The following is a 13299-nucleotide window of genomic DNA, read 5'->3' as shown; positions in this document are numbered from 1 at the left end:
AACCCTTTTTCCCCTTCTATTCTAATCAACTCACTCCCTTCCACAAACGCTCTTTCGAATTCTTCATTAGGCAAATATTTCCACATCAAATACACATTTTTCCTAAAAATCATTTTGAACATTGCCATTACATCCACTTTTTTCCTATCATAATATGCCATGTTCCTCCTTACCCATATCGCATATCTTGCATTACTTAAAACCATGTTCCATAAATTCACTTTACTATCCTTTCTATTCATGCTTATCCCAAACAAAAACAACTTTTTCCATTCCTCCCCTGCCACATCTATCCCCATTCCTTTTTCCACTAACACTTTTACTGCAGCATGAAATGCTTCCAGCCCTTTACATTCAAAAAAAATGTGCATCAATGTTTCTGGCTCTGTCTCACAAACATCACACTCTCGATTTACATTTCTGTTCATTTGATGAATCACCACCTTCGTATATATTCTGTTATGCCTTAATTTGAAGTCCAGGTTTTCACAGTCCAGTCCATTGTATTTCACATTTAAGTTCTTCCAAATCATCTTTACATTTATTCCAGGGAATACTCTTGGCCATACCTCCTCAGATGCAGGTGTTTTGATTTCCTTTTTCACCATCATCTTGTAAATTGTTTTAACATTCAATTCATGGAAAAAAACTTTTCCCCCTTCTTTGTCCAAAACATACATTTCAGGAAATCCCCAATCTCCTACTTTCACAGTCTCTCTCTCAATCCTTTGTGCCCATCCTTCTGGTAGGCTCGTTTTGATATTTTCACATTCACAGTCCACTTTAGATATTTCAATTTCATCATCCCATCCCACCACACAATCATATATAGCCCTATTTGGCAAAAAACCTTCAACATACTCATATGCCATATCTTTCACTTTTCTAACTCCCGCTCTCATAAACAATTTATTATAAAGAGTTTTCTCTCTCCTCTTTATTTTTGGGTTCAGAAATAATGGCTGGTTAAGCACTTGATTTATATTATCACAATCATAATTAACATTAACTAAAAACTCAGCCCAAGCACTAAACACTTCCTGATAAAACTCTGGCATTTTCCCAGTCATAGGTTTTTTAAACGCCATAAACAATCCTTCCTCACCACATCCTCCCCCTTCATTTAAATACGTTTTCATATATCCCTTCCACCCATACTCTGCTTTGTCACATAAATACTTTTTTATTGTTTTAACTCTTATTGCCTTCCTCTTAACCTCTAAATCTACCAACCTCAAACCCCCTTCCTCATAATCTGCTATCAATGTTTTTGTTGAAATTTTGATTCCTTTACCTCCCCACACAAAAGTATTCATAATCTCTTTTATTTCGTTCAATACCCAGTCTGGTAAACTAATTGCTCCCATCACATAGTTGCATTTAGTAAGAATTAATGAATTAACCACAACTACCTTTCCTCTTAATCTTAATTCTCTTTGCCTCCAGAAATTTAATACTTGTTTGATTTTGTTTAAAACTCCAGTCCATGTGGCATCTCTAGCCTCCTTCATATTTACTCCTATATTCACTCCTAATATTTTTAAATGATCTTTCACTATTTTAAACGGCACATCTAACCCTTCTATCTCTACTCCACCTACACTCATTATTTCCGACTTATCAGCATTTATTTTTGCACCCGAAGCTTTTCCGTATATTCCCATCTGCATTCTTATTCTCTTGACACTCTCTATATCCCTGATAGTAAAAGTTGTGTCGTCTGCGTACTGGTGGATTACACTTACTCCCCCATACGGAATTGGAATACCTCTTATTTCGTTATCATGTTTTATCAGAGATGCTAGCGGTTCCGCTGTTATTGAATATAACAATGCAGATAGTGGGCACCCTCGTCTGACAGACCTTTCTAATGGGAAGGGATCAGTTAATACCCCATTGATTTTAACACAGCTTCTAGCATTGTCATATAGTAATTTTATCCATTTTCTTATTCTATCTCCAAATCCATATCTTGCCATTGTCTGCTCAATAAAACTGTGCTCCACCCTATCAAAGGCTTTATTCAAATCCACAGATAAAACCAATCCCCCCTCCCTGTCTTTTCCCATATTTTCAACAACGTCCCTTATTGTACAGATGGTATCCACAATATCTCTCCCCACTATGCTGTACGCTTGGCTTGGCGACACAATACTCCCTACTACCTGTTTAATTCTATAAGCCATAATTTTTGTTAAAATTTTATAATCTGAATTTAACCGACTCAAAGGCCTATAATTTTCCAACTTCAATGGATTCCCTTTATTTTTATATAGTATGGTTATAATACCTAAGCCCATAGATGCCGGCATTTCCTTTCTCTCCTCCATGCCTTTATACACTTTTAACAGTATTGGCGCTAAGGTCACTATAAACGTCTTGTAAAACTCATGGGTTAAGCCATCTGAGCCAGGACTTTTATTCTTTTTTGTCTGGTTTATTGCATCCTTTATTTCTTCAATACTTATATCTCTTTCGCACATATTCTTCTCGTCCTCGTCTAGCTTCACATTAACAGTACTCAAGACTTCATTCACACACTCTTGTTTTACACCCTCCCTCTTAAATAACTCTCTATAAAAATTCTCCACTTCTTCTATTATCCCCACAAAATCATTTATTTTGTCGCCTTTTTTATTTTCCAGCTCTAAGATCTGATTTCTCCTCTGCTTTTTATTTTCTAAATTGAGGAAAAACTTTGTACTTCTCTCCCCCTCCAAAGCATACTTAGCTCTGCTTCTTATTATTATTCCCTTGCTTTTTTCCTTTTCATACTCTTCTAATTCTGTTTTTAACCTCATAAAGCCCTCTTCACCATAATCAGGATTATTTTCTATTTTTTTAGCTTCTTCTTTTAAAGCATTTTCCAATACTTCTACTTTACTCCTCTTCATAAAATCCCTCTGTTTTGAGTATCTAATACTTCTTTTTTTTTATTTTCCTTTTCATTTCCTCCCACCACTCACATATATTTTCTTCATATACTGGGTTCTGCATTTCATACTTTATACATTTTACAATGCTTTCCTTATATGCCATTTCATTTAACAGATTTGAATTTAAACACCACACTCCCCCTCCCCTCTTCTCCCCTGTAACACATATCTTAACTGTCATCACTGCATGATCACTTAAACCAACAAAACTATATTTCACATTCTTGACATATTTTAGAATTTCTCTTTTCATCAAACATAGATCTATACGACTCTGTTTCAAGTTACCCATCACCATTTGTCTTCTCGAAAATTCTCTCTTATATGGATTCTCTTCCCTCCACACATCAACTATATCATCACTCCGCATCCACTCTAATAAGATCTTTCTTGACCCATCAGTTTTAAAATTGGCACTACTTGAAGCGTCCAGTCTGGAGCACCATACATTAAAGTCCCCAACCACTATACACTTTCCTTTACATAGTGTCTTTATTTCATTAAAGACTTCTTTTCTGTCAACCTCTACATTCGGTGCATAAATATTTATAAGCCTAAACAATTCATTGCAAAACATAAATTCAATCCCTAACAATCTCCCGCTTCCATCTTTATAAATCTGTTGCACATTTTGCACTCTTTCTCTTTTCGTCAAAATGGCCACTCCACAGGCATTTACATTCCCGTGACTTACCTACATAAATTTCTCCCTCCCATTTATTTTTTATATTATCCATTATGTCCCCTGTCCAGTGCGTCTCTTGTAAACATAGCACATCAGCTTTTAACAATCTCTTCACCCTCTCAAACTTATTCAGGTCTCTTAACCCATTACTGTTTAAACTCACAATGTGCAAAACACCCCACATTATGAAAAAAAATAAAAAATAAATATATACATATACCCATTCAAATTAACTCAAACTCTTACTTTCTGCCTTGTGCTCCTCCGCTCTTTTCTTCTTTCTTTTATTCATCATACTTTTCCCCTCACTCGTGTCCATATCTTCCTCCGCGTTTGTCACACGATTCTCTAGCACTTCTCCCTCCTTTCCTCCCCCCTCGTCTTTCTTCATTCGTTTCCCCCTCAAATGTTCTTCTTCCTTCTTTTTGGCATCATCACCTTCATCTTTACTTTTAACCTTATTCCGGTCTCCATCCTCACACTCCAAATCTTTAGGATCCATCTCTTTACCAGGCGTACACTCTTTCTTTTTTCTCTCTCTCATCCGCTGCCGGCTGTTCTCACTTCCAATGTCTTCCCATGTCGTCGCTGTCTCTTCCCTTCCCCTGGAAATTTGGCTCTCCTCTCCTTCTACATTTAAACTCTCTTCCTCTTCGCTCTCCTCCACCTCGTATAGATCCGACGTTTCCTCCTCGCTGTTCTCCTCTTCCATCACTGCCGGCGTTTCACACACACAGCGTCCTGGTCGCATTCCGCACACGCCACACTTCTCCTCCTTGCACTCTCTTGAATAATGTCCTTGTTTGTCGCATCTAAAACATCTAAAACTCGGGCATTCCCTCACAACATGCCCCGGTTGTATACACAGACGGCAAACCTTGACTTGTCGATCGTGTATAACCCTGAAGTGTTCAGTCCCACTGAGCGTTTCAAACTTCGTTGAGTAAGGCAAAGATTTGACGACACTGTTGAACTTGACTTTTAAAAACCTTGTCCCATCCGCAATGTCAGTTCCTGGCCACATTCTCCTCTTTATTTTAGACGCTGCCATTACTCCCCAATCCTTTAGTTTTCCCAATATTTCTTCGTCTTGAATGTACATGGGCAGTCCTAGAAAAGAAACAACCATCTCCATGCAATCCACTTCTTTTACCATAACACGACTTTTTTTTATCATCAAACCATCCAAAATTTTCTCTTTTGCTCTCACATCCTCCATTGTTAATTCATACTCTTTTGGAGACTTATATCTACAACCAATAACTCCTCCGCACTCTTCTTTCACAGTCTTCAACAGTTCCATCATTGTGATTCTGTCCTCCCCTTCCATCTCCACCAACACCGTCAGTTCTTTATCATAACTGCGCTCCTCACCTCTTGCGTCCCACATGTTTCGGTCTCTTCCCTTATCCAATTGTCCAGCCATGTCTCCTCCTTTGTTACTAGAAGTGTTTATCCTCAAACAGCAAGAGCTGCTTGAGGATTAGACGGCCGCAAACTGCACGCACTGTTTTGCAACAATTATCTCAACCAATTCGAAAGAAAAAAAAACTCCAACTCCACACAAGCAAACACACTCCTTCTCCCTTCTTGCTTTTCTTGCTGTACCACTTCCTGTCACCACTACGAGCTCAGGGTGGTATGGCCGTAAGCGAGTACAACAGTCAAGAGCGAGCTATTTAAAGAAGACACACAGGCTGGGGAAAGAGAAACAGACCCTTTTCCACTCAAAAAAGTGGAAAAGTCTTCTCTCTTTTTTAGATATGAATTAAATTAAGGGAAAGATATAAGTAACAATAAAAAATATGCATTTTAATACATAAATACATTCACAAAAATCAATGTCGCGGTGACGCACTTTGTGTGGAAGTAATGGGGGCCTGTTTCTCAACTTTAAAATCACAAATGTCTTCTGGTTAAAATTGAATTAAATAAAAGTAAACAAATATTGGCTTACTTTAAACTGAATGTAATTTGGGGTGATTTTGTTGATTTAAAAACGGGAAATTTCTAACCTGGTTAAATTCAATTAAAACAAAATGTTTAAATGAATTAATAAAATTCATATAAATAAATACAATCAATATTGCGTTGAGGCACTTTGAGTGGAAGTAAATGGGGGCCTATTTTTTAAATTTAAAATCAGAAATGTCATAAGGTTAAAATAAAACCAAACCAATTAAAATGAAATAAAATAAAATAAAACATTGTGGTGATGCACTTTGAGTGCAGGTAATTTGGGGTGAATGTAGTGATTTTAAAACAGAAAGGGCATGCCTATATTTTCCTACAATGAAACAATATTTGCTGACGAGTTTAATGATTTTTATTTTTATTTTTTAATTTTAACTTTATCATCAGAAATGTAATCTGGTTCAAATAAAAACAAACCGAACCAAATAAAAACTAAAAAATAAAAGTAAACAAATATTGCGGTTAGGCACTTTAAAATGAATGTAATTTGGGGTGAATTTGGTGATTTTAAAACAGAAATTTCAAACCTGGTTAACTTAAATAAAATTAAAAAAAATGTTGAAATGAATTAATAAAATGAATATCAATAAATACAATCAATATTGCGTTGAGTCACTTGGAAGTCAATGGGGGCCTATTTTTGAAATTTAAAATCAGAAATGTCATCTGGTTAAAGTAAAACCAAACCAATTAAAATAAAATAAAATAAAATAAAATATTGTGGTGATGCACTTTGAGTGCAGGTAATTTGGGTTGAATTTAGTGATTTTAAAACAGAAAGGGCATGCCTATATTTTCCTACAATGAAACAATATTTGCTGACGAGTTTAATGATTTTTTTTATTTTTTTATTTTAACTTTATCATCAGAAATGTCATCTGGTTCAAATAAAACCAAACCGAACCAAATAAAAAATAAAAGTAAACAAATACTGCGGTTAGGCACTTCAAATTGAATGTAATTTGGGGTGAATTTGGTGATTTAAAAACAGAAATTTCAAACCTGGTTAGCTTAAATTAAATTAAAAAAAAATGTTTAAATGAATTAATAAAATTAATATCAATAAATACAATCAATATTGCGTTGAGGCACTTTGAGTGGAAGTCAATGGGGGCCTATTTTTGAAATGTAAAATCAGAAATGTCATAAGGTTAAAATAAAACCAAACCAATTAAAATAAAATAAAATAAAATAAAATAAAACACTGTGGTGATGCACTTTGAGTGCAGGTAATTTGGGGTGAATGTAGTGATTTTAAAACAGAAAGGGCATGCCTATATTTTCCTACAATGAAACAATATTTGCTGATGAGTTTAATGATTTTTTTTTTTTTGAGATGATAAAAAACTCTTGTCCTGTTCCAAGTACTGAAAAAGTACCAAAATAGCTGAAATGTCTCATTTGTTTACTTGCAAATCATTTGATCACACACCAACATCAGTGAAAAATGAACATGAGAATGTGTTTTTTGTTAAGTTATTGAAAAATTAACTTTAAATCTAAGAGGGTACATCTCCTGTGTAGTTTACCACTAAGGGGCTCGGATGACAATCAAATTTGGGAAGCTCCGTCTCAAGCTGAAGAGAGGAGTGTCATTTCCAAAAGAGCACGCGGCGCTCAAGAGTTTGTAGTAGAGACAGAGAAAAGGCCTGTCTATCGCCTTCTGCAGGAGAAATGAAGAATGACGAGGCTGAGCTGTCCTTTGTCACACCGCAAGCAGAAAGATGGCACAGAGAAAGAGAAAACACAGAAAAAAGAAGCAGCAGCAAATCCGTTTAAAAGTGTAAAGGAACTAGAATGAAAGCTGAGCCTTGGACAAGCGTGTTAGCTGAAGGAAAAGCAAAAGCTTACAGCACCTGGTATTCCCAGGCGGTCTCCCATCCAAGTACTAACCAGGCCCGACCCTGCTTAGCTTCCGAGATCGGACGAGATCGGGCGTGCTCAGGGTGGTATGGCCGTAAGCGAGTACAACATTCAAGAGCGAGCTATTTAAAGAAGACACACAGGCTGGCGAAAGAGAAACAGACCCTTTTCCACTCAAAAAAGTGGAAAAGTCTTCTCTCTTTTTTAGATATGAATTAAATTAAGGGAAAGAAATAAGTAACAATAAAAAATATGCATTTTAATAAATAAATACATTCACAAAAATCAATGTCGCGGTGACGCACTTTGTGTGGAAGTAATCGGGGCCTGTTTCTCAACTTTAAAATCACAAATGTCTTCTGGTTAAAATTGAATTAAATAAAAGTAAACAAATATTGGCTTACTTTAAACTGAATGTAATTTGGGGTGATTTTGTTGATTTAAAAACGGGAAATTTCTAACCTGGTTAAATTCAATTAAAACAAAATGTTTAAATGAATTAATAAAATTCATATCAATAAATACAATCAATATTGCGTTGAGGCACTTTGAGTGGAAGTAAATGGGGGCCTATTTTTGAAATGTAAAATCAGAAATGTCATAAGGTTAAAATAAAACCGAACCAATTAAAATGAAATAAAATAAAATAAAACATTGTGGTGATGCACTTTGAGTGCAGGTAATTTGGGGTGAATGTAGTGATTTTAAAACAGAAAGGGCATGCCTATATTTTCCTACAATGAAACAATATTTGCTGACGAGTTTAATGATTTTTATTTTTATTTTTTAATTTTAACTTTATCATCAGAAATGTCATCTGGTTCAAATAAAAACAAACCGAACCAAATAAAAACTAAAAAATAAAAGTAAACAAATATTGCGGTTAGGCACTTTAAAATGAATGTAATTTGGGTTGAATTTGGTGATTTTAAAACAGATATTTCAAACCTGGTTAACTTAAATAAAATTAAAAAAATGTTGAAATGAATTAATAAAATGAATATCAATAAATACAATCAATATTGCGTTGAGTCACTTGGAAGTCAATGGGGGCCTATTTTTGAAATTTAAAATCAGAAATGTCATCTGGTTAAAGTAAAACCAAACCAATTAAAATAAAATAAAATAAAATAAAATATTGTGGTGATGCACTTTGAGTGCAGGTAATTTGGGTTGAATTTAGTGATTTTAAAACAGAAAGGGCATGCCTATATTTTCCTACAATGAAACAATATTTGCTGACGAGTTTAATGAATTTTTTTATTTTTTTATTTTAACTTTATCATCAGAAATGTCATCTGGTTCAAATAAAACCAAACCGAACCAAATAAAAAATAAAAGTAAACAAATACTGCGGTTAGGCACTTCAAATTGAATGTAATTTGGGGTGAATTTGGTGATTTAAAAACAGAAATTTCAAACCTGGTTAGCTTAAATTAAATTAAAACAAAATGTTTAAATGAATTAATAAAATTAATATCAATAAATACAATCAATATTGCGTTGAGTCACTTTGAGTGGAAGTCAATGGGGGCCTATTTTTGAAATGTAAAATCAGAAATGTCATAAGGTTAAAATAAAACCAAACCAATTAAAATAAAATAAAATAAAACAAAATAAAACACTGTGGTGATGCACTTTGAGTGCAGGTAATTTGGGGTGAATGTAGTGATTTTAAAACAGAAAGGGCATGCCTATATTTTCCTACAAGGAAACAATATTTGCTGATGAGTTTAATGAATTTTTTTTTTTGAGATGATAAAAAACTCTTGTCCTGTTCCAAGTACTGAAAAAGTACCAAAATAGCTGAAATGTCTCATTTGTTTACTTGCAAATCATTTGATCACACACCAACATCAGTGAAAAATGAACATGAGAATGTGTTTTTTGTTAAGTTATTGAAAAATTAACTTTAAATCTAAGAGGGTACATCTCCTGTGTAGTTTACCACCAAGGGGCTCGGATGACAATCAAATTTGGGAAGCTCCGTCTCAAGCTGAAGAGAGGAGTGTCATTTCCAAAAGAGCACGCGGCGCTCAAGAGTTTGTAGTAGAGACAGAGAAAAGGCCTGTCTATCGCCTCCTGCAGGAGAAATGAAGAATGACAAGGCTGAGCTGTCCTTTGTCACACCGCAAGCAGAAGGATGGCACAGAGTGGGCGAAAACACAGAAAAAAGAAGCAGCAGCAAATCCGTTTAAAAGTGTAAAGGAACTAGAATGAAAGCTGAGCCTTGGACAAGCGTGTTAGCTGAAGGAAAAGCAAAAGCTTACAGCACCTGGTATTCCCAGGCGGTCTCCCATCCAAGTACTAACCAGGCCCGACCCTGCTTAGCTTCCGAGATCGGACGAGATCGGGCGTGCTCAGGGTGGTATGGCCGTAAGCGAGTACAACAGTCAAGAGCGAGCTATTTAAAGAAGACACACAGGCTGGCGAAAGAGTAACAGACCCTTTTCCACTCAAAAAAGTGGAAAAGTCTTCTCTCTTTTTTAGATATGAATTAAATTAAGGGAAGGAAATAAGTAACAATAAAAAATATGCATTTTAATAAATAAATACATTCACAAAAATCAATGTCGCGGTGACGCACTTTGTGTGGAAGTAATGGGGGCCTGTTTCTCAACTTTAAAATCACAAATGTCTTCTGGTTAAAATTGAATTAAATAAAAGTAAACAAATATTGGCTTACTTTAAACTGAATGTAATTTGGGGTGATTTTGTTGATTTAAAAACGGGAAATTTCTAACCTGGTTAAATTCAATTAAAACAAAATGTTTAAATGAATTAATAAAATTCATATCAATAAATACAATCAATATTGCGTTGAGGCACTTTGAGTGGAAGTAAATGGGGGCCTATTTTTGAAATGTAAAATCAGAAATGTCATAAGGTTAAAATAAAACCGAACCAATTAAAATGAAATAAAATAAAATAAAACATTGGGGTGATGCACTTTGAGTGCAGGTAATTTGGGGTGAATGTAGTGATTTTAAAACAGAAAGGGCATGCCTATATTTTCCTACAATGAAACAATATTTGCTGACGAGTTTAATGATTTTTATTTTTATTTTTTAATTTTAACTTTATCATCAGAAATGTCATCTGGTTCAAATAAAAACAAACCGAACCAAATAAAAACTAAAAAATAAAAGTAAACAAATATTGCGGTTAGGCACTTTAAAATTAATGTAATTTGGTTTGAATTTGGTGATTTTAAAACAGATATTTCAAACCTGGTTAACTTAAATAAAATTAAAAAAAAATGTTGAAATGAATTAATAAAATGAATATCAATAAATACAATCAATATTGCGTTGAGTCACTTGGAAGTCAATGGGGGCCTATTTTTGAAATTTAAAATCAGAAATGTCATCTGGTTAAAGTAAAACCAAACCAATTAAAATAAAATAAAATAAAATAAAATATTGTGGTGATGCACTTTGAGTGCAGGTAATTTGGGTTGAATTTAGTGATTTTAAAACAGAAAGGGCATGCCTATATTTTCCTACAATGAAACAATATTTGCTGACGAGTTTAATGAATTTTTTTATTTTTTTATTTTAACTTTATCATCAGAAATGTCATCTGGTTCAAATAAAACCAAACCGAACCAAATAAAAAATAAAAGTAAACAAATACTGCGGTTAGGCACTTCAAATTGAATGTAATTTGGGGTGAATTTGGTGATTTAAAAACAGAAATTTCAAACCTGGTTAGCTTAAATTAAATTAAAACAAAATGTTTAAATGAATTAATAAAATTAATATCAATAAATACAATCAATATTGCGTTGAGTCACTTTGAGTGGAAGTCAATGGGGGCCTATTTTTGAAATGTAAAATCAGAAATGTCATAAGGTTAAAATAAAACCAAACCAATTAAAATAAAATAAAATAAAACAAAATAAAACACTGTGGTGATGCACTTTGAGTGCAGGTAATTTGGGGTGAATGTAGTGATTTTAAAACAGAAAGGGCATGCCTATATTTTCCTACAAGGAAACAATATTTGCTGATGAGTTTAATGAATTTTTTTTTTTTGAGATGATAAAAAACTCTTGTCCTGTTCCAAGTACTGAAAAAGTACCAAAATAGCTGAAATGTCTCATTTGTTTACTTGCAAATCATTTGATCACACACCAACATCAGTGAAAAATGAACATGAGAATGTGTTTTTTGTTAAGTTATTGAAAAATTAACTTTAAATCTAAGAGGGTACATCTCCTGTGTAGTTTACCACCAAGGGGCTCGGATGACAATCAAATTTGGGAAGCTCCGTCTCAAGCTGAAGAGAGGAGTGTCATTTCCAAAAGAGCACGCGGCGCTCAAGAGTTTGTAGTAGAGACAGAGAAAAGGCCTGTCTATCGCCTCCTGCAGGAGAAATGAAGAATGACGAGGCTGAGCTGTCCTTTGTCACACCGCAAGCAGAAGGATGGCACAGAGTGGGCGAAAACACAGAAAAAAGAAGCAGCAGCAAATCCGTTTAAAAGTGTAAAGGAACTAGAATGAAAGCTGAGCCTTGGACAAGCGTGTTAGCTGAAGGAAAAGCAAAAGCTTACAGCACCTGGTATTCCCAGGCGGTCTCCCATCCAAGTACTAACCAGGCCCGACCCTGCTTAGCTTCCGAGATCGGACGAGATCGGGCGTGCTCAGGGTGGTATGGCCGTAAGCGAGTACAACAGTCAAGAGCGAGCTATTTAAAGAAGACACACAGGCTGGCGAAAGAGAAACAGACCCTTTTCCACTCAAAAAAGTGGAAAAGTCTTCTCTCTTTTTTAGATATGAATTAAATTAAGGGAAAGAAATAAGTAACAATAAAAAATATGCATTTTAATAAATAAATACATTCACAAAAATCAATGTCGCGGTGACGCACTTTGTGTGGAAGTAATCGGGGCCTGTTTCTCAACTTTAAAATCACAAATGTCTTCTGGTTAAAATTGAATTAAATAAAAGTAAACAAATATTGGCTTACTTTAAACTGAATGTAATTTGGGGTGATTTTGTTGATTAAAAAACTGGAAATTTCTAACCTGGTTAAATTCAATTAAAACAAAATGTTTAAATGAATTAATAAAATTCATATCAATAAATACAATCAATATTGCGTTGAGGCACTTTGAGTGGAAGTAAATGGGGGCCTATTTTTTGAATTTAAAATCAGAAATGTCATAAGGTTAAAATAAAACCAAACCAATTAAAATGAAATAAAATAAAATAAAACATTGGGGTGATGCACTTTGAGTGCAGGTAATTTGGGGTGAATGTAGTGATTTTAAAACAGAAAGGGCATGCCTATATTTTCCTACAATGAAACAATATTTGCTGACGAGTTTAATGATTTTTATTTTTATTTTTTAATTTTAACTTTATCATCAGAAATGTCATCTGGTTCAAATAAAAACAAACCGAACCAAATAAAAACTAAAAAATAAAAGTAAACAAATATTGCGGTTAGGCACTTTAAAATGAATATAATTTGGGGTGAATTTGGTGATTTTAAAACAGATATTTCAAACCTGGTTAACTTAAATAAAATTAAAAAAAAATGTTGAAATGAATTAATAAAATGAATATCAATAAATACAATCAATATTGCGTTGAGTCACTTGGAAGTCAATGGGGGCCTATTTTTGAAATTTAAAATCAGAAATGTCATCTGGTTAAAGTAAAACCAAACCAATTAAAATAAAATAAAATAAAATAAAATATTGTGGTGATGCACTTTGAGTGCAGGTAATTTGGGTTGAATTTAGTGATTTTAAAACAGAAAGGGCATGCCTATATTTTCCTACAATGAAACAATATTTGCTGACGAGTTTAATGAATTTTTTTATTTTTTTAT

General features: G+C 34.0%; 3 non-coding genes across 3 annotated transcripts; all 3 read right to left on the bottom strand.

The window, feature by feature from the left end:
• Positions 1–7439: 7439 nt before the first annotated feature.
• Positions 7440–7558, bottom strand: LOC132112584 (5S ribosomal RNA). The gene has a single exon (XR_009424992.1). It is a non-coding gene; the product is annotated as a 5S ribosomal RNA (ribosomal RNA).
• Positions 7559–9721: 2163 nt separating this feature from the next.
• Positions 9722–9840, bottom strand: LOC132112563 (5S ribosomal RNA). The gene has a single exon (XR_009424987.1). It is a non-coding gene; the product is annotated as a 5S ribosomal RNA (ribosomal RNA).
• A 2166-nt stretch (positions 9841–12006) lies between these two features.
• LOC132112503 (5S ribosomal RNA) lies at positions 12007–12125 on the bottom strand. Its single transcript, XR_009424968.1, has one exon. It is a non-coding gene; the product is annotated as a 5S ribosomal RNA (ribosomal RNA).
• Between the last annotated feature and the right edge of the window lie 1174 nt (positions 12126–13299).

This window comes from Carassius carassius, chromosome 2 (assembly GCF_963082965.1).
Source record: "Carassius carassius chromosome 2, fCarCar2.1, whole genome shotgun sequence".
NCBI lineage: Eukaryota > Metazoa > Chordata > Actinopteri > Cypriniformes > Cyprinidae > Carassius > Carassius carassius.
This window is presented reverse-complemented; position numbering and strand designations above follow the sequence as displayed.